The sequence below is a fragment of the Scyliorhinus torazame genome, chromosome 8, assembly GCF_047496885.1.
Source record: "Scyliorhinus torazame isolate Kashiwa2021f chromosome 8, sScyTor2.1, whole genome shotgun sequence".
Taxonomy (NCBI): domain Eukaryota; kingdom Metazoa; phylum Chordata; class Chondrichthyes; order Carcharhiniformes; family Scyliorhinidae; genus Scyliorhinus; species Scyliorhinus torazame.
In genome coordinates, this window is record NC_092714.1 from 249,389,570 (window position 1) to 249,408,232 (window position 18,663).

The following is an 18,663-nucleotide window of genomic DNA, read 5'->3' on the forward strand; positions in this document are numbered from 1 at the left end:
GCACTATGGGGAAATAAAAGATTTGGAAAGGTTAACTTTGCTTAACATGTCTCTTTGTTGCTCTCAAATATTTTCTCATACTTGTGTGTTTTCTTTTATTTTACAGTTAAGCATGCATTGAGTCTGAGACAATACACGCTCAGGAAACTGTCGCATGCCTTAACCTTGTATTTTTGATGATCAGCTTAGATGGAAATAAAACTAACAGTATAGACTACAAGTAGATCACATGACAAATTGGGTTTAGTACAATTATACAACCATCAAAGAAGGGCGCCATTTGCCGCAGTGGTTAGCACTGCTGCCTATGGCGCCGAGGACCCGGGTTCGATCCCGGCTCTGGGTCGCTGTCTGTGTGGAGTTTGCACATTCTCCCCGTGTCTGCGTGGGTTTCACCCCCACAACCCAAAGATGTGCAGGGTAGGTGGATTGGCCCCGCTAATATTGCCCCTTAATTGGAAAAAATTAATTGAGTACTCTAAACTTATATTAAAAAAATACAGCCATCAAAGTAAATGGCTAGAAAATGTAATCTGAAAGGGTTTTGTTTTATTGTGAAATGCTCAATGGAGAGGTTTACCAGCCCCAATACAGGCATCCTGGTTCCGGCCCTGAGATTCTGTGTTCTACTCGCTGTCGGTGATGACCAATCACACACCTGCCAGTTAAAGTCATCCTCTGGTCTGGCTGTTAATATAGGACCTTGTAGTTTAAGTGGTTCCCCTTCTTTGGCCTTGAAAAAGGCATTGTTACTGGCCGGCCTGTCGATACAGCATGAAACAACACCAGCATGCAAAGACCTGACATAGGGAAGGTTCAATGTCTCTGACTGCATTTGTCTTGAATGGAAGCCAAGCTCATGAAGGGCAGAACAATTGCAAGTGGAATTACCCAAAATCATTTTTGTGCTGTATCTAGCAGCCCTGGGAACTGATTGCCTGTCCTTCCAACTTTAACTCGGTGCTTTGACAAGGGAGATTAAGGGTAATACACAGGGCAAAATGTCCTAATGTTGTAATGGTCAGGATTGGAGGGGTGCTCAGTTTAATTAGCCCCATTATTCCACATGCCACACAATAGATGTAAATGTTTAATTCGCTCAGCAAATATGGTTGTTTATTTATCTTCGTGATTGGTAGACCCAGATTAAAAGAGACATTAACCAAGCATCTTTCAATACACTCAGAATGATTGTATTATTATAAACTTAAATTTATTTTTTAAATCGCCTTGCAAGAACTGGTTGGCATGTAATTTGTAATCGGAAGAGTAACTTATAGCTATCCTTTTTAAGATTCTGCAGCATGCACACACACACACACAAACACACGCATGTGCACATACACATGCGCACACACAAAAGCGGACCAGCTGGCAGAGGTATTCGCGGACATCTTTAACCTGTCCCTACTCCACTCCGAGGTCCCCACCTGCTTCAAGGAGACCACTATCATACCAGTGCCAAAGAAGAACCAAGCAACGTGCCTCAATGACTACCGTCCAGTGGCCCTGACTTCAATCATAATGAAGTGCTTTGAGGGGTTGGTCATGAAGCACATCACCGCCATACCCCCAGGACGCCTTGATCCACTGCAATTCGCATACCGCCGCAACCCGTCCACAGCAGACGGCATCTCCCTGGCCCTAAACTCATTCCTAGACCATCTCGACAAAAAGGACTCCTACATCAGACTCCTATTTATTGACTACAGCTCTGCCTTCAACACCATAATCCCAGCCAAGCGCATATCAAAGCTCCAAAACCTAGGACTTGGCTCCTCATCCTTCAACTCGGGCAGCACGGTAGCACAAGTGGATAGCACTGTGGCTTCACCGCGCCAGGTTCCCAGGTTCGATTCCCCACTGGGTCACTGTCTGTGCGGAGTCTGCACGTTCTCCCCGTGTCTGCGTGGGTTTCCTCCGGGTGCTCCGGTTTCCTCCCACAGTCCAAAGACGTGCCGGTTAGGTGGATTGGTCATGATAAAAAAATTGCCCTTAGTGACCAAAAAGGTTAGGAGGGGTCATTGGGTTACGGGGATAGGGTGGAAGTGATGGCTTAAGTGGGTCGGTGCTGACTCGATGGGCCGAATGGCCTCCTTCTGCACTGTATGTTCTATGTTCTAACTGGATCCTCGACTTTCTGACCCACAGACTACAATCAGAAAGAATAAACAACAGCACCTCCTCCACAATAGTCCTCATACTGGGGCCCCACAAGGCTGCTTATTTAGCCCCCTACTATACTCACTGTACACACACGACTGCGTGGCAAAATTTGGTTCCAACTCCATCTACAATTTTGCTGACGATACGACCATAGTGGGCTGGATCACAAATAAAGGCGATTCAGAATACAGGAGGCAGATAGAGAACCTAATGGAGTGGTGCAGCGACAACAATCTCTCCCTCAATGCCAGCAAAACTAAAGAGCTGGTCATTGACTTCAGGAAGCAAAGTACTGTACACACCCCTGTCTGCATCAACGGGGCCGAGATGGAGATGGTTAGCAGTGTCAAATTCCTAGGGCTGCACATCTCCAAAAATCTGTCCTGGTCCTCCCACGTCGGCGCTACCACCAAGAACGCACAACAGCGCCTATACTTCCTCAGGAAACTAAGGAAATTCGGCATGTCTACATTAACTCTTACCAACTTTTACAGATGCACCATAGAAAGCATCCTATCTGGCTGCATCACAGCCTGGTATGGCAACTGCTCGGCCTAAGACCGCAAGAAACTTCAGAGAGTCGTGAACACAGCCCAGTCCATCACACAAACCTGCCTCCCATCCATTGACTCTATCTACACCTCCCACTGCCTGGGAAAAGCGGGCAGCATAATTAAAGACCCCTCCCACCTGGCTAACTTACTGTTCCAACTTCTTCCATCGGGCAGGAGATACAAAAGTCTGAGAACACGCACGAACAGACTCAAAAACAGCTTCTTCCCTGCTGCTACCAGACTCCTTAACGACCCTCTTGTAGACTGACCTCATTAACACTACACCTCTGTACGCTTCACCTGATGCTGGTGTTATGTAGTTACATTGTATACCTTGTGTTGCCCTATTATGTATTTATTTTATTTTATTTTCATGTACTTAATGATCTGCTGAGCTACTCGTAGAAAAATACTTTTCACTGTACCTTGGTACACGTGACAATAAACAAAATCCAAATCCAAACCGAGCACTTGGCTCCCCACTCTGCAACTGGATCCTCGATTTTCTAACCCACAGACCACAATCAGAAAGAATAAACAACAACACCTCCTCCACAATAGTCCTCAATACCGGGGCACTGCAAGACTGCGTACTTAGCCCCCTACTCTACTCCCTGTACACACACGACTGTGTGGCAAATTTTGGTTCCAACTCCATCTACAAGTTTGCTGACGATACGACCATAGTGGGCCGGATCTCGAATAACGATGAGTCAGAATACAGGAGGGAGATTGAGAACCAAGTGGAGTGGTGTAGCGACAACAATCTCTCCCTCAATATCAGCAAAACTAAAGAGCTGGTCATTGACTTCAGAAAGCAACGTACTGTACACACCCCTATCAGCATCAACGGGGCCGAGGTGGAGATGATTAACAGTTTCAAATTCCTAGGGGTACACATCTCCAAAAATCTGTCCTGGTCCACCCACGTCAACGTTATCACCAGAAAGCACAACAGCACCTTTACTTCCTCGGGAAACTAAGGAAATCCGGCATGAGCACATTACATCTTACCAACTTTTACAGATGCACCATAGAAAACATCCTATCAGGCGGCATCACAGCCTGGTATGGCAACTGCTCGGCCCAAGACCGCAAGAAATTTCAGAGAGTCGTGAACACAGCCCAGTCCATCACAAGAACCTGCCTCCCATCCATTGACTCCATCTACACCTCCCGCTGCCTGGGGAAAGCGGGCAGCATAATTAAAGAACCCTCCCACCTGGCTTACTCACTCTTCCAATTCTTTCCATCGGACAGGAGATACAGAAGTCTGAGAACACGCATGAACAGACTCAAAAACAGCTTCTTCCCCACTGTCACCAGACTCCTAAACGACCGTCTTATGGACTGGCTTCATTAGCACTACACCTCTGTATGATTCACCCGATGCCGGTGTTATCTAGTTACATTGTGTACCTTATGTTGCCCTTTTATGTATTTTCTTTTATTTCCTTTTCTTTTCATGAACTTAATGATCTGCTCGCAGAAAAATACTTTTCACTGTACCTTGGTACACGTGACAATAAACAAAATCCAATCCAATCCAATCCAAAGAAAGGACACACAAATAGAGCCTCTGAAGAGATTGACAGTTAAAGAAAAGCTTCATGAAAAGGATAAAGTTTGAAAGGTTTGACGCTGTTGATCTGGTGCTCCATTGCGTGAAGATAGATTGTTAGTCTGGAGGTTCTCACCAAAGGAGCTTTGGCAGCACGGTGGCACAGTGATTAGCACCGTTGTCTCACAGCACCAGGGACCTTGTTTCAATTCCAGCCTTTCTGTGTGGGGTGTACACTTTCTCCCTGTCTCTCCTGGGTTTCCTTCAGGTGTGCCCGTTTCCTCCCACAGTCCAGAGATTTGCAGGTGAGGTGGATTGGTCATGCTAAATTGCCCCTTTGTGTCCAAAACAGGGGCTGTTTAGCACAGGGCTAAATCGCTGGCTTTGAAAGCAGACCAAGGCAGGCCAGCAGCAGGCCGTACCAGCCTCCCCAAACAGGTGCCGGAATGTGGCGACTAGGGGCTTTTCACAGTAACTTCATTTGAAGCCTACTTGTGACAATAAGCGATTTTCATTTTTCATTCATTCAAAATGTGCAGGTTATGTGGGGTTACGCAGATAGGGGATAGGTTATGGGGGAGTGGGCCTCAGTAGAGTGCTCATTTAACAGGTCGGTGCAGCCTTCTGTACTGTAGGAATTCTACGGTTCTGTGGTTCTCGGGTTTCTAAATACAGACAAATACCACTGAGAAATGGATTCTAGCTGGGTATTTCTAACCAAATTATGGTTAGAATCTTACCACAATTTGGATGTTTCAGGCTCAGACTGAAAAGAGGCGTGGAAATCTTCAATTGCACAGACCAGTTTTCTCTCCAGATATTGAGCCTCATAGAGAAAAAAAGAGTGGGTACGGTTTGCACCATCACTCTGGTGGGGCACGGCCACATAGAGAAATCTTTAAAGGGTACCCCAATCAGCACTGCAATCTAACGGCCCCCTGATCTCATGTCAGGGTGCCAGGCTGGCAGTGCCAAAGCGCCCGTATGCCAGGTTGGCACTGCCAAAATTCAAGGCCTGGGGGGCCTCGACCTGGGTTCAAATCGAGGCCATAAATATTGGCCAGATGCAGTTGAATAGTGGTCTCCATCTCGGCATTGCAGCCATCGCTAAACACCCTGCCAAACGCACACGAAACCGCACTATATTTTTTGGGTGACATATATAATGATGACTGTGTCTGAAATTTGAATTCACTAAAAATCTGAAATGACAAGTTTAAAGGTGACCATGAAACCATTGCCGATTGTTGTAAAAACCCATCTGGTTCACTAATGACCTTTAAGGAAGGAAATCTGCTGTCCTTACCTGGTCTGTCTGACATGTAACTCCAGATCCACAGCAATGTGGTTGACATTTAAATGCCCCAGGGATGGTCAGTAAATGCTGGCCAGCCAGCGACGCCCACCTCCCATGAACAGATTTTTTAAAAATTGCGGAATTTTACAAGGATTTGCCTGATGAATTTGAAGGTGACATGTACTCTACTGAATTGCCACAGAATCTCTTTTTTTAAACCAGGCAAAATTCATAGAAACATAGATTTCACAGTGCATAAGGTGGCCATTCGGCCCATCGAGTCTGCACCGGCCCTTGGAAAGAGCACCCCACTTAAGCCTACATCTCAGTAACCCATCTAACCTAAGGGCAATTTAGCGTGGCCAATACACCTAACCTGCACATCTTTGGACTGTGGGAGGAAACCCAAGCAGACATAGGGAGAACGTGCAGACTCCGCACAGACAGTGACCCAAGCCAGGAATCGAATCTGCGACTCTGGAGCTATGAAGCAACAGCGCTAACCACTGTGCCACCGTGCCGCCCTGTGCCATCGTAAAAACATTTTTACATTGGCACATTTCCAACAATGGCTGTGGCCAGGTACCCCCACTATTTGCAGGGCATCGTAAGGAAAGCCAGACCAGCTCTGTGCCACCAATGTTGCCCAGGACACAACTTTCCATCCGTTCAGTAGGTAGAGGCCGAAAGCCTAGGAAACAAGCACCTTGTTTCCGGCAGGCAGGAAGGTGGTTTAAAGTGTGTCTTCTTCAATGCCAGGAGCATCCGGTATTAAATGGGTGAACTTGCGGCATGGGTTGGTACCTGGGACTTCGATGTTGTGGCCATTTCGGAGACATGGATAGAGCAGGAACAGGAATGGTTGTTGCAGGTGCCGGGGTTTAGATATTTCAGTAAGCGCAGGGAAGGTGGTAAAAGAGGGGGAAGTGTGGCATTGTTAGTCAAGGACAGTATTAGGGTGGCAGAAAGGATGTTTGATGAGGACTCGTCTATTGAGGTAGTATGGGCTGAGGTTAGAAACAGGAAAGGAGAGGTCACCCTGTTAGGGGTTTTCTATAGGCCTCCGAAAAGTTCCAGAGATGTAGAGGAAAGGATTGCAAAGATGATTCTGGATAGGAGCGAAAGCAACAGGGTAGTTGTAATGGGGGACTTTAACTTTCCAAATATTAACTGGAAATGCTATAGTTTGAGTACTTTAGATGGGTCCGTTTTTGTCCAATGTGTGCAGGAGGGTTTCCTGACACAGTATGTAGATAGGCCAACGAGAGACGAGGCCATATTGGATTTGGTACTGGATAATGAACCAGGACAGGTGTTAGATTTGGAGGTAGGTGAGCACTTTGGTGATAGTGACCACAATTCGATTGCGTTTACTTTAGTGATGGAAAGGGATAGGTATATACCGCAGGGCAAGAGTTATATCTGGGGAAAAGGCAATTATGATGCGATGAGGCAAGACTTAGGATGCATCGGATGGAGAGGAAAACTGCAGGGGATGGGCACAATGGAAATGTGGAGCTTGTTCAAGGAACAGCTACTGCGTGTCCTTGATAAGTATGTACATGTCAGGCAGGGAGGAAGTGGTCGAGCAAGGGAACCGTGGTTTACTAAATCAGTCGAAACACTTGTCAAGAGGAAGAAGGAGGCTTATGCAAAGATGAGACATGAAGGTTCAGTTAGGGCGCTCGAGAGTTACAAGTTAGCTTGGAAGGACCTAAAGAGAGAGCTAAGAAGTGCCAGGGTGGGACATGAGAAGTCTTTGGCAGGTAGAATCAAGGATAACCCTAAAGCTTTCTAAAGATATGTCAGGAATAAATGAATGACGAGGGTAAGAGTAGGGCCAGTCAAGGACAGTACTGGGAAGTTGTGCTTGGAGTCCGAGGAGATAGGAGAGGTGCTAAATGAATATTTTTTGTCAGTATTCACACAGGAAAAAGACAATGTTGTCGAGGAGAATACTGAGATTCAGGCTACTAGACTAGAAGGGCTTGAGGTTCATAAGGAGGAGGTGTTAGCAATTCTGGAAAGTGTGAAAATGGCTAAGTCCCCTGGACCGGATGGGATTTATCCTAGGATTCTCTGGGAAGCTAGGGAGGAGATTTCTGAGCCTTTGGCTTTGATCTTTAAGTCATTTTTGTCTACAGGAATAGTGCGAGAAGACTGGAGGATAGCAAATGTTGTTCCCTTGTTCAAGAAGGGGAGCAGAGACAACCCCGGTAACTATAGACCAGTGAGCCTTACTTCTGTTGTGGGCAAAATCTTGGAAAGGTTTATAAGAGATAGGATGTATAATCATCTGGAAAGGAATAATTTGATTAGAGATAGTCAACACGGTTTTGTGAAGGGTAGGTCGTGCCACACAAATCTTATTGAGTTCTTTGAGAAGGTGAGCAAACAGGTGGATGAGGGTAATGCAGTTGATGTGGTGTATATTGTTGCTCGTTTTAGCCTTAGTTTTATTAGCTCTAATTCTGTAACCTTTGTTCATGAGTCACCAGGTATCTTTCTGATACCGCCACGTGGTTCAAGTCCAAGTAATGATTAATAATGCAACACACCGCTTAGTAAGAGTTAAATCAACACTCATTTATTATATACAGCAATTAATACTTATACAATAATCCTACTTCTAGACTACTACCTACCACTACCAGGCCAATACTTAACTTTGGAAATGGCCCACCAGGTCAGGGAAACGAATGGTCTTTCGAATTGGGTCTGAGCCTGCGGGATTCAAAAGCTGCTACAAGTCGATAGTCAGGAGCGACTATCTGGTAGCGATCGCTGGAGTAAAACTTACAGTTCTCTTGTAGAAGGGTCACGAAGGTTGCGAGCAGGAGAAGAAGGGTCGAGTTGAACTTGGCCCCTATTCTTATAGTCCCCAGGGGCTTCCCGCCTCTCGGGGCGGACCTTGTACCTGGTTCCAAGTGATTGGACTTGGTCACAATCACTTGGTTCGATATGCTCCAATACTGGAGCGATTCCTTGATCGGGGGGTGGTCGTTTACCTTTCTTTGTGTCAGCCCCTGCTGGCGCCAAAAGGTCTGGGTCGGCTTTAAGTTGCTAATTTGTAGCAATTGTTCCCGGGGATGGCTGATTAAAATGCAGATGGCTGGGTTGTTGTGATGTTGATGGCTGCAGGTATCGGTCTGGACTGACTTCCCCAGAGGTGAATACACTGTTTTACCTGCAGCTGTCCGTTTGAGTCCTGTTGGCTGATTTTCCCATCAGCGTCTTCCGTTCGCCATTTTAGATCGGGGTTTGACCATTCTAATCGGGAACCAGCCATTTTACGTGGCTACAATATGGATTTCAGTAAAGCGTTTGATAAGGTTCCCCACGGTAGGCTACTGCAGAAAATACAGAGGCATGGGATTCAGGGTGATTTAGCAGTTTGGATCAGAAATTGGCTAACTGGAAGAAGACAAAGGGTGGTGGTTGATGGGAAATGTTCAGACTGGAGTCCAGTTACTAGTGGTGTACCACAAGGATCTGTTTTGGGGCCACTGCTGTTTGTTATTTTTAGAAATTACCTGGAGGAGGGCGTAGAAGGATGGGTGAGTAAATTTGCAGATGACACTAAAGTCGGTGGAGTTGTGGACAGTGCGGACGGATGTTACAAGTTACAGAGGGACATAGATAAGCTGCAGCGCTGGGCTGAGAGGTGGCAAATGGAGTTTAATGCAGAAAAGTGTGAGGTGATTCATTTTGGAAGGAATAACAGGAAGTCAGAGTACTGGGCTAATGGTAAGATTCTTGGCAGTGTGGATGAGCAGAGAGATCTCGTTGTCCATGTACATAGATCCCTGAAAGTTGCCACCCAGGTTGAGAGGGTTGTTAAGAAGGCGTACGGTGTGTTAGCTTTTATTGGTAGAGGGATTGAATTTCGGAGCCATGAGGTCATGTTGCAGCTGTACAAAACTCTGGTGCGGCCGCATTTGGAGTATTGCGTGCAGTTCTGGTCGCCGCAAGGTGGCGTGGAGCCCGAGATCATCCTTGGTTAAGTTCTGTATAAATTGAGGCATTCAAATGGTCATTGGATAGACATATGGATGATAAGGGAATAGTGTAGATGGGCTTTAGAGTGGTTTCACAGGTCGGCGCAACATCGAGGGCCGAAGGGCCTGTACTGCGCTGTAATGTTCTATGTTCTATCTCTTTTTATGTGGCTCTGTAACTGAGGGCAAGGGAGATAAAGTGCAAAAAAGTTCTTCTCAGAAGTTGTGGATCGCCACTTTAATAATAATAATAATAATAATAATAATAATCTTTATTATTGTCACAAGTAGGCTTACATTAACACTGCTATGAAGTTACTGCGAGAATCCCCTAGTCGCCACATTCCGGCGCCTGTTCGGTACACTGAGGGAGAATTCAGAATTCACCTAACAAGCACCTCTTGTGGGAGGAAACCGGAGTGCCTGGAGGAAACCCACACAGACATGGGGAGAACGTGCAGACTCCGCACAGACAGTGACCCAAGCCGGGAATTGAACCTGGGACCCTGGCACTGTGAAGCAACAGTGCTAGCCACTGTGCTACCATGCCGGTGCAGCTCTCCCAGATCTGAGAGCAAGACGAAAATACCTCAGATATCTAAGTCGCACCGTAGTTTTTACTGTTATAACCCGCACGGGACACACGGTGTTGGAGCAATCAGCACGGTAGCATTGTGGATAGCACAATTGCTTCACAGCTCCAGGGTCCCAGGTTCGATTCCTGGCTGGGTCACTGTCTGTGCGGAGTCTGCACATCCTCCCCGTGTGTGCGTGGGTTTCCTCCGGGTGCTCCGGTTTCCTCCCACAGTCCAAAGATGTGCAGGTTAGGTGGATTGGCCATGATAAATTGCCCTTAGTGTCCAAAATTGCCCTTAGTGTTGGGTGGGGTTACTGGGTTATGGGGATAAGGTGGAGGTGTTGACCTTGGGTAGGGTGCTCTTTCCAAGAGCCGGTGCAGACTCGACGGGCCGAATGGCCTCCTTCTGCACTGTAAATTCTATGATTCTTGCCGAATGTGAGCTGCTCCACAAAGGTGGCGTGGAGCCTGAGATCATCCTTGGTTAAGTTCTGTATAAAGTCAGCCAGGTATGGCACTGACAGCACAGACCAGCTGGGGTCTGACGTACATTGTAAATACTAGTGTGTTGCAGGTTTTCTTCTACTAACCCGGTTCAGTCTCATTTGTGGCCTGCAAAGGTTACCGTGCATTTGAATTTTTCTCCAAAGGCAACGTAGAAATAGGCACATTGTGGCCGACTGTTAGCCCTTCTGGCTGCCCAGACAGCACAGATCGACAATCAAACCTGAGATTGCCCTGGTCTGAATAACTTCACATGAAAACAGTCAGTGCATTTACCCACTAGAGATGTCCCATTGTGCTGTGCATTTCTCTGATTCCACTCGAGATCAAACCATTATGGTCATGTGCGGGGGCTGCAACCGGTCGTGTTAGTTATAGGGAGAGAAATCAAAGGAGTAGGGCAGCACTAAAACTTACCTAATCTATAGAATTCCTTTCGTATATCTATACAAAGAAAACAGGGCGCCGTCCGATGTACGAAAGAGAAACAGTAAGTTAAAGCTTCCATTGTTTTTAACTGGGAGTAAGAATTGACCTTCAACCCTTCATTTAGATAGGAGAGGATTGGAATTTATTTGTGGAAAAATAAGTGTGTCACTTTTCGACTCCCTGTTTTTTTCCACTAGTCCTTTAAGACCCATTGAGTGTTTTCAACTGTTTAAATGGCTGCCCCAGCATTAGCTGAACTATAAAGTTTTGACCTCCACGATACTCACTATTGCAAACATTGCGCAGATATTACACAACAGAACGTGCTCATTTTTAACTCCAAAACGGTGGAATATCCAAAGGAAGTAATGAGATATGTTAAAAGTATGTAACGTGGAATGAGTAGAATATTTCAATGAGGTTTAAGCCTATTAGCAGGTAGTGAGCTATCTTGATAACTGTCAGGCAGTCTGCACAAAATAGCATCTGTTAAGCTTTGAACACTTAGCTGAGTTTTATACGGGCACGCTAATAAATCTAAAAAGACAGTAGTACAAAACTAGAACCATACTAAATAATGCTCTGTTAACATTTACAAATCTGATGCAGGCGATTATATTGTGCAAAGCATAACAATGATATTGCATAAAGCATATGATTGATCTGGTATATAACACATTTAATTATTTTAAAGAAACTATTATTCAAACTTAAAGTGCGGTCCAGCCATCGGCAGCGACTCATTTTCCAGTTTGGATGAAAGCCAATATGTAAGTGGATAATGGAATCAAGTGAGACAATTTGTAAGTATTTATTTATAGTAAGTATGGCTTGTGAGAATCGTGCTATGCTGCTCACTGAAGTGTCCCATGAATGGCAAATGCGCTCAGGACTGAAGTTGTCCCAACAAAAGTAGAGGTCTGATTCAAGCCATGTTTGCAACATTTCCCATCAAACATTTGCACGTGTCTTCAACGACGCATCAATAATTCCTTCTATTTCATGAAGGATTGAAGTTCAATAAAGGTTTCACGAGTGCTTGGCGGCACGGTGGCGCAGGGTTAGCACTGTTGCCTCGCGGCGCTCATGTCCCGGGTTCGACTAGACAGCTGGGTTGTAATGCAGAATAAGGCCAGCAGCGCGGGTTCAATTCCTGTACCAGCTGAGAATTCTGAATTCTCCTTCTGTGTACCCGAACAGGTGCCGGAATGTGGCGACTAGGAGCTTTTCACAGTAACTTCATTGCAGTGTTAATGTAAGCCTACTTGTGACAATAAAGATAGAAAAAAAAGAAAGAAAGAAAGAAAGAAAGAAAGATAGATAGATAGATAGATAGATAGATAGATAGATAGATCCCAGTCCAGGGTCACTGTTCGTGTGGAGTTTCCACGTTCTCCCCGTGTCTGCGTGGGTCTCATCCCTACAACCCAAAGATGTGCAGGGTAGGTGGCTTGGCCCCGCTAAATCGTCCCTTAATTGGAAAAAAATTGAATTGGGGACATTAAATTTATTTTTAAAAAGCTTTCATGATTGCTAAAAAGAGAGAATTCAACCCTCCATTACCAAGAGAAAGGAAATCATCACATAGGATTGAGCAGTCACACCTATTTTACTATTAAAGGCATGAATTATTTATAATCTATCATTTCTGATCCCTAGTCTATTTGCTTCAAAATAACATCCGTTTTATTTTAAGGAGCATTGAAGTGCATTTACCTTCTGATATTGGCAGCTTCCAATCCAGAACCTGGTTTATACTGGGTAGCTTCATCTGCAGTTCTCCTGTGCTTCGAGGCATGTAACAACTTTCTCTCCAAATGATTAAAATGTACATATTTAGAGAGCGTGGGCAACACTCCCAAAATATTTAAATTGGTTCTAGGTGGACATTTTAATCCAACGTAAAAATACACTCCATGGGTGGAATCTTACCATATTTTTTCAAAGTGTCGGGCTCTGACTGAACCCGGTGTGTAGTTTCTCAGCTGCACAGACCAGTTTTCTCTCCAGATCGTGAGCCATTCTGAGTAATGAAAATAAGTGGCTGTGTTTTACGCCATTACTCTGGTGGTGTGGGGCCTAATAGAGCCAGCAAGGCGGGTTCTATGTAGATCGGGACGCCACCTTAAAATGGCACCTGATCAGCACTGAAGTGGAACTCCACCACGCACCCCCCCCATGCCTCCCCACCCCATTCCCCAACATGGAAGTGTTGGGGGCTCGAACCCCCCACCACTGTGGAAGTACCTCCGGCACCACCCTACTCACTGCCCACTCCCGCACACTGTGCCAGCAGGGTCCCCATTCACTGTCTGCTCTCGCACCCCTTCCCCAGCACACATAACTGGAACTCCCTCCCCATGGGGATCTCTCCTTGAGGGCCCACTCTTGGCACTGCCCTCTGACACTGTCCCTTGGCACAGATTGGCACTGCCAGGTTTTCATTGCTGGGTTGGCACTGTCAGGTTGGCATTGTGCCAAATTGGCCGAGCCAACCTATGCCGAGGGAAGTGCCAGGCGGCAGTGCAAGGGCACTGCCTGGGCATGCCCCTCGCCACCCCCAGCCCCCCCCCCCCCGCCACCCCCCCAACCACGCCCCAGGGAATCTACTTAACCTTCTGCCCTGAAGGTATCTCCTTGACTGAATCTCGTCTTTCAAAACCTGTTGTAAACCTCATCAATGTGACATTACGTCAGCGAGGTTTGGGTAATCTGTCAAAGGGGAATCATGTGGATGATGGGGGGCTGGCTAATGATATCCGCATGTATCAAAATCCTTTAAAATTAGGCCCCGGCCCTTTCTCCTGAGAGAACTGCATTTCCTATTGCTCTCTGGATTTTCCGCCTCTCTGATGGCGGACATGGGTTCAAAATCAGCCTCCATGTTTATCAAGCACTATCACTGTGGACTGCCCCCTCTGGGTGGAGGGGTGAAGGGGCAGCATTTTCTTTGGATCCAGGCAGTTCTCCACAATGAAGTTCTAAAGTATTTATTCATTCAGGGAATGTGGGCATCGCTAGCAAGGTTGCCATTTATTGCCCATCCCTAATTACCCTTGAGAGCATGGTGGTAGGCTGCCTTCTTGAACCACTGCACTCCAGGTGGTGAAGGCACACCGACACCGCTATTAAGACGAGAGTTCATGGATCTCGAGCCAGTGGCAGTGAAGGAACAGTGAAATGTTTCCAAGTCAGGATGGAGTGTGACTCAGAGGAGTTCCCAGGCGCCTGCTGCCTTTATCCATCAGGTGAGTCCTGATGAAGGAGCTACACTCCGAAAACTACTGATTCCAAATAAACCTGTTGGACCTTAACCTGGTGTTGTAAGACTTCTTACTTTATCAGTACGGCATAGATTATAAGAGCAGGGAGGTTATGTTGGAACTGTGCAAAACTTTGGTTGGGCCACAGCTGGAGTACTGTGTGCAGTTCGGGTCGCCACACGACAGGGAAGATACGATTGGCCTGGAGAGGGTGTGGAGGAGATTCACCTGGATGTTACCTGAGATGGAGCATTTGAGCTATGAAGAGAGGCTGGGTAAGCTCGGGTTGTTTTCTTTAAATGATGAGGAGTATGGACAGCGTGGTAGAAAGCGGCTGTTCTCCTTAGTTGAAGGGTCAATAACGAGGGGACGTAATTTTAAGGTGCGGGGCAGAAGGTTTAGAGGGGATTTGAGGAAAAGCTTTTTCACCCTGAGGGTTGTGGGAGTCTGGAATCTACAGCCTGGGAGGACAGTCAAGGCGGGAAACCTCACACTCTTTAAAAAGTACGTGGATGAATAATTGAAATGTCATAACATTCAAGGCAAAGGGATGAGTGCTGGAAAGTGGGATTCGTGTCGATAATAATAATTTTTTATAATGATAATCTTTATTGTCACAAGTAGGCTTACATTAACACTGCAATGAAGTTACTGTGAAACGCCCCTAGTCGCCACATTCCGGCGCCTGTTCGGGTACACGGCGGGAGAATTCAGAATGTCCAATTCACCTAACAGCACGTCTTTTGGGACTTGGGGGAGGAAACTGGAGAAAACCCACGCAGATACGGGGAGAACTTGCAGACTCCGCACAGACAGTGACTCAAGCCAGGAATCGAACCTGGGACCCTGGCGCTGTGAAGTTGTAGTGCTAACCACTGTGCTGCCATGCTGCCAATCAGATTTCATGTAGTTTTGCCTGTGCAGGCTTGATGGGACGAAGGGCCTCTTCCATCCTGTATGACTCTATGATTCTAAATGTTGGAGATCCACCTTGTGCAATACTATTGACATGAAGATATGCCACATGAAATTAATTTGATAACTCACCGGCTGATTTCACATATGAAACTTTTTTTAAAAAAGGATATTTCACTGGAATATAAAGACACATGCTGGATTTTCACCCAGTCTGATTGATTCAGGGGCCCTTTAAAATGGCAGGCGGGTCCCGCTTCGGGGATTCCAGCTCCCATACTTGGGCTGTGCAAATTTTGGGAGTGCCTTTAAAGAGTGCGTGATGGGTCCTGCCAAAAACTCACATCTGACACTCCCGGCCTAGCTGGCTCCATTGTGGAGATAGGCATCTCCCATTCCTCTGCAATTTTCATGGATTAAGGCCATGTTTTTAAGGAGTCGTGAATCACCACCCCTCAGTGGAGTTGTGAAACCTAGTCTGCATGAGGGCAATCCTTTAAAAGGTAAGTTTGGAAGCTCCCCCTCATGCCCCCTATGCCAAGTTCTGGCTTCCCACCCACCCCCTATGCCCCCATTCCAAGGTCTGCCCTTGTGCCCACCCACAAACATTGCAAAATTGGGCGCAGCGATCAGAGAGCCTGAGCTATCTGTAATACAATGTTTCCTCTGGAAATCAGGTTTTCTAGTACTGTAATAGCTGTCTGGATTCTCAACCTGTGACTATATATTTACATTGTGTATTTGTGTATGTCCTATGTTTTTTTTCATGTATGGAATGATCTGCCTGGGCTGTACACAAAGCAATACTTTTCACTGTACCTCAGTACACGTGACTGTAAATCAAATCCAATCCAATCAAGCCTCATTGTGTATTTTCACCTGGTTGTAATGCTACCCATGTCATAGATACATAGAAGATAGGAGCAGGAGGAGGCCTTTTGTCCCTTCGAGCCTGCTCCGCCACTAATCAAGATCATGGCTGATCATCCAACTCCATAGCCTAATCCTGCTTTCTCCCCATAGCCTTTGATCCCATTCTCCCCAAGTGCTATATCCAGCCGCCTCTTGAATATATTCAAAAATCATTCCAAGAAAAGTAGATAGGATTTTGCTGTGCTCATTTTTTTCAAAGAAGATACTTTACTTATTACTAAACTGCCCCCGCCCGCCTCCCCCCCCCCCCACCTCCCCCCCCCCCCCCACCCCCCCCCCCCCCCCACACCCCCCCCCCCCCCCCCACCCCCACCCCCCCTCCCTCTGGCTCCGTAAGTGGATTTGTAAACTTTACAGGAAAAATATTGAGTTCTCAGCTTTTCCTACCTTCTTTTCCAGGTGTAGAGGGGTTAAATACTTTGATGTTTTGAAAGAAGAACCTTCTCATTCTTTTCTGGCGAGTCAGGAGCAAATATGCGGCTGGGAAAAAAAAATTGTAAAGCAAGTAAGATCACTGGCAAAGTTAAAAAGGGTACAAGACATCAGAGGAAACTAATAAAACCTCCCTAATCTTTGTTGTCCCTTAAGAGGGGTCATGTTGAAAATCATGTAAATCAGTTGAGACCCTGAATGAACTCAGAATGAAAATGGACCCTCGGCTTTAGATATCCAAAATGTGGGCTTGTATGTTCATTTTAAGCAGTGATTGCAGCAAATGTGCCACAGGTCCAGTGAATATGTAAGGGAGCTGAGGCTTGCAGGTGGAGATTTAGCCCCCCACCCCCCGGCATGAAAATGTATCGGGGACAAATGTTCCCATCTGACGAGACTTCATATCGGGAGAAAATGCTTACCAAATTTCCATCCCGTGCTCGTTTTGAAAACTAAAATTTGTACTCCCATACATGCCCTGACCTTTGGGAACAGTCACTGATGGAGTGTTCAGAGATTAGAACATTTGCTTCAAAAAGCTTGCCTGCGATTTGGCCATCTTCCCTATATGTACTGTGCTGTGCTCTGCTAATCATACATATGGAGCCCAGATCTATAAATCACTGGTAGATCAATGTACCCAGCGTACTAAGTTTCCTATACTTTACAGCAAAAGATTTTCATCTTAAGGTCCATGGATTTTATTTTGTTATGAGATAGAACATTGAAGAGCTTTGAAAAGCAACTTTTTTAGGGGGGGAAAGTTACCCTTTCCCAGAAACTAGGAGGGCAGAACTTCAACCGTTGTTATTTTTATCTCCTAAAAACAACTTACCTTTTCTCATCACTTTAAACCACATTTACATTAGACGAAACATCCGTGGAAGCCAATTTTACAGCTGGTCGGTTTGTCTTTACAATTTTTCTCCAAATTCATAAATATTAATTTCCAATTTAAAGATTACTGGTGTAGGGTTATTTAGCGCTGAAATGATTCATTCCGAAACGTGACTTGTACTTAAAAATAACAAGCAGGTAATAAGAAGACACACTTGCTCCTAAAATAGATGCAGGTTACATGCCTGAGCTTGGAATTATATCCGGGCTGAATTCTGAACCGGGCTGCCACACAGATATAGCAAAGGGTCACCGACCGCTTCTGGGAAAAGGTCCTAAGTGTCCTGCTGTGCACACGGCTACAGTTCATCCAATGCATTTTTTTCAGTACCCATGTAACTTTAATAGCCTTAGAGTGACGACTATCCACAGATCACTTCGCAAATGTAAACATTTTTTTTAAAAAATGTGGTCTCATCTCAACAAGGTGCTTAAATTACTTAAAAAAAAAGAAGTCCTAATCCATCGAGGAAGATCTTGGTCCAGCTGTGCCCACTCAGCTCCTGAGGTTGCAGGCTAACTGCAGAAAGTGCACTGTGACCCAAGGTGATGCTAAGAAGATCTAGCACAGTGAGGATCAATGAAACACCAGAAAAATAACAACAATGATATTTATGCCGCGCCTTTAATAAAACAAAATGTCGCAGGCTGCTTCACAGGAGGATTATAAAACAAAATAAGACATGGAGTCACATTTGCAGACAGTAATTCAGCGCAAATGTCCTAAGCAGCTGAAGACGCGGCCACCAATGATGAAGCAATGAAAATTGACTTGGGCTGGAATTTTCCAGCCGTTCCCGCCAGCAGGATCTTCCCATCCCGCCTGCGGCGAACGGCCGCCATGGGGTTCGGCAGCGAAGGCTGCCCCCTATCTGCGTAACCCCACCTAACCTGCACGTCTTTGGACACTAAGGGGCAATTTATCATGGCCAATCCACCTAACCTGCATACTTTTGGACTGTGGGAGGAAACCAGAGCACCCGGTGGAAACCCACGCAGACACGGGGCTAAAGTTCAAACTCCACACAGACAGTCACCCGAGGCCGGAATTGAACCTGGGACCCTGGAGCTGTGAGGCAGCAGATCTAACCACTGTGCCACCCTGCCGCCCCTGGTGCGAATCAAGATATGAGAAGC

General features: G+C 46.0%; 1 long non-coding RNA gene across 1 annotated transcript in view; it reads right to left on the reverse strand.

The window, feature by feature from the left end:
- The window catches only part of LOC140428838 (uncharacterized), a 57,439-nt gene extending 39,742 nt beyond the window's left edge, over nt 1–17,697 (reverse strand). The window contains exons 1-2 of the long non-coding RNA XR_011948922.1: nt 17,465–17,697; nt 16,585–16,677 (exon numbers count right to left, since the gene is read on the reverse strand). This is a non-coding gene — a long non-coding RNA (uncharacterized lncRNA). The remainder of the gene's footprint in view (nt 1–16,584; nt 16,678–17,464) is intronic.
- Between the last annotated feature and the right edge of the window lie 966 nt (nt 17,698–18,663).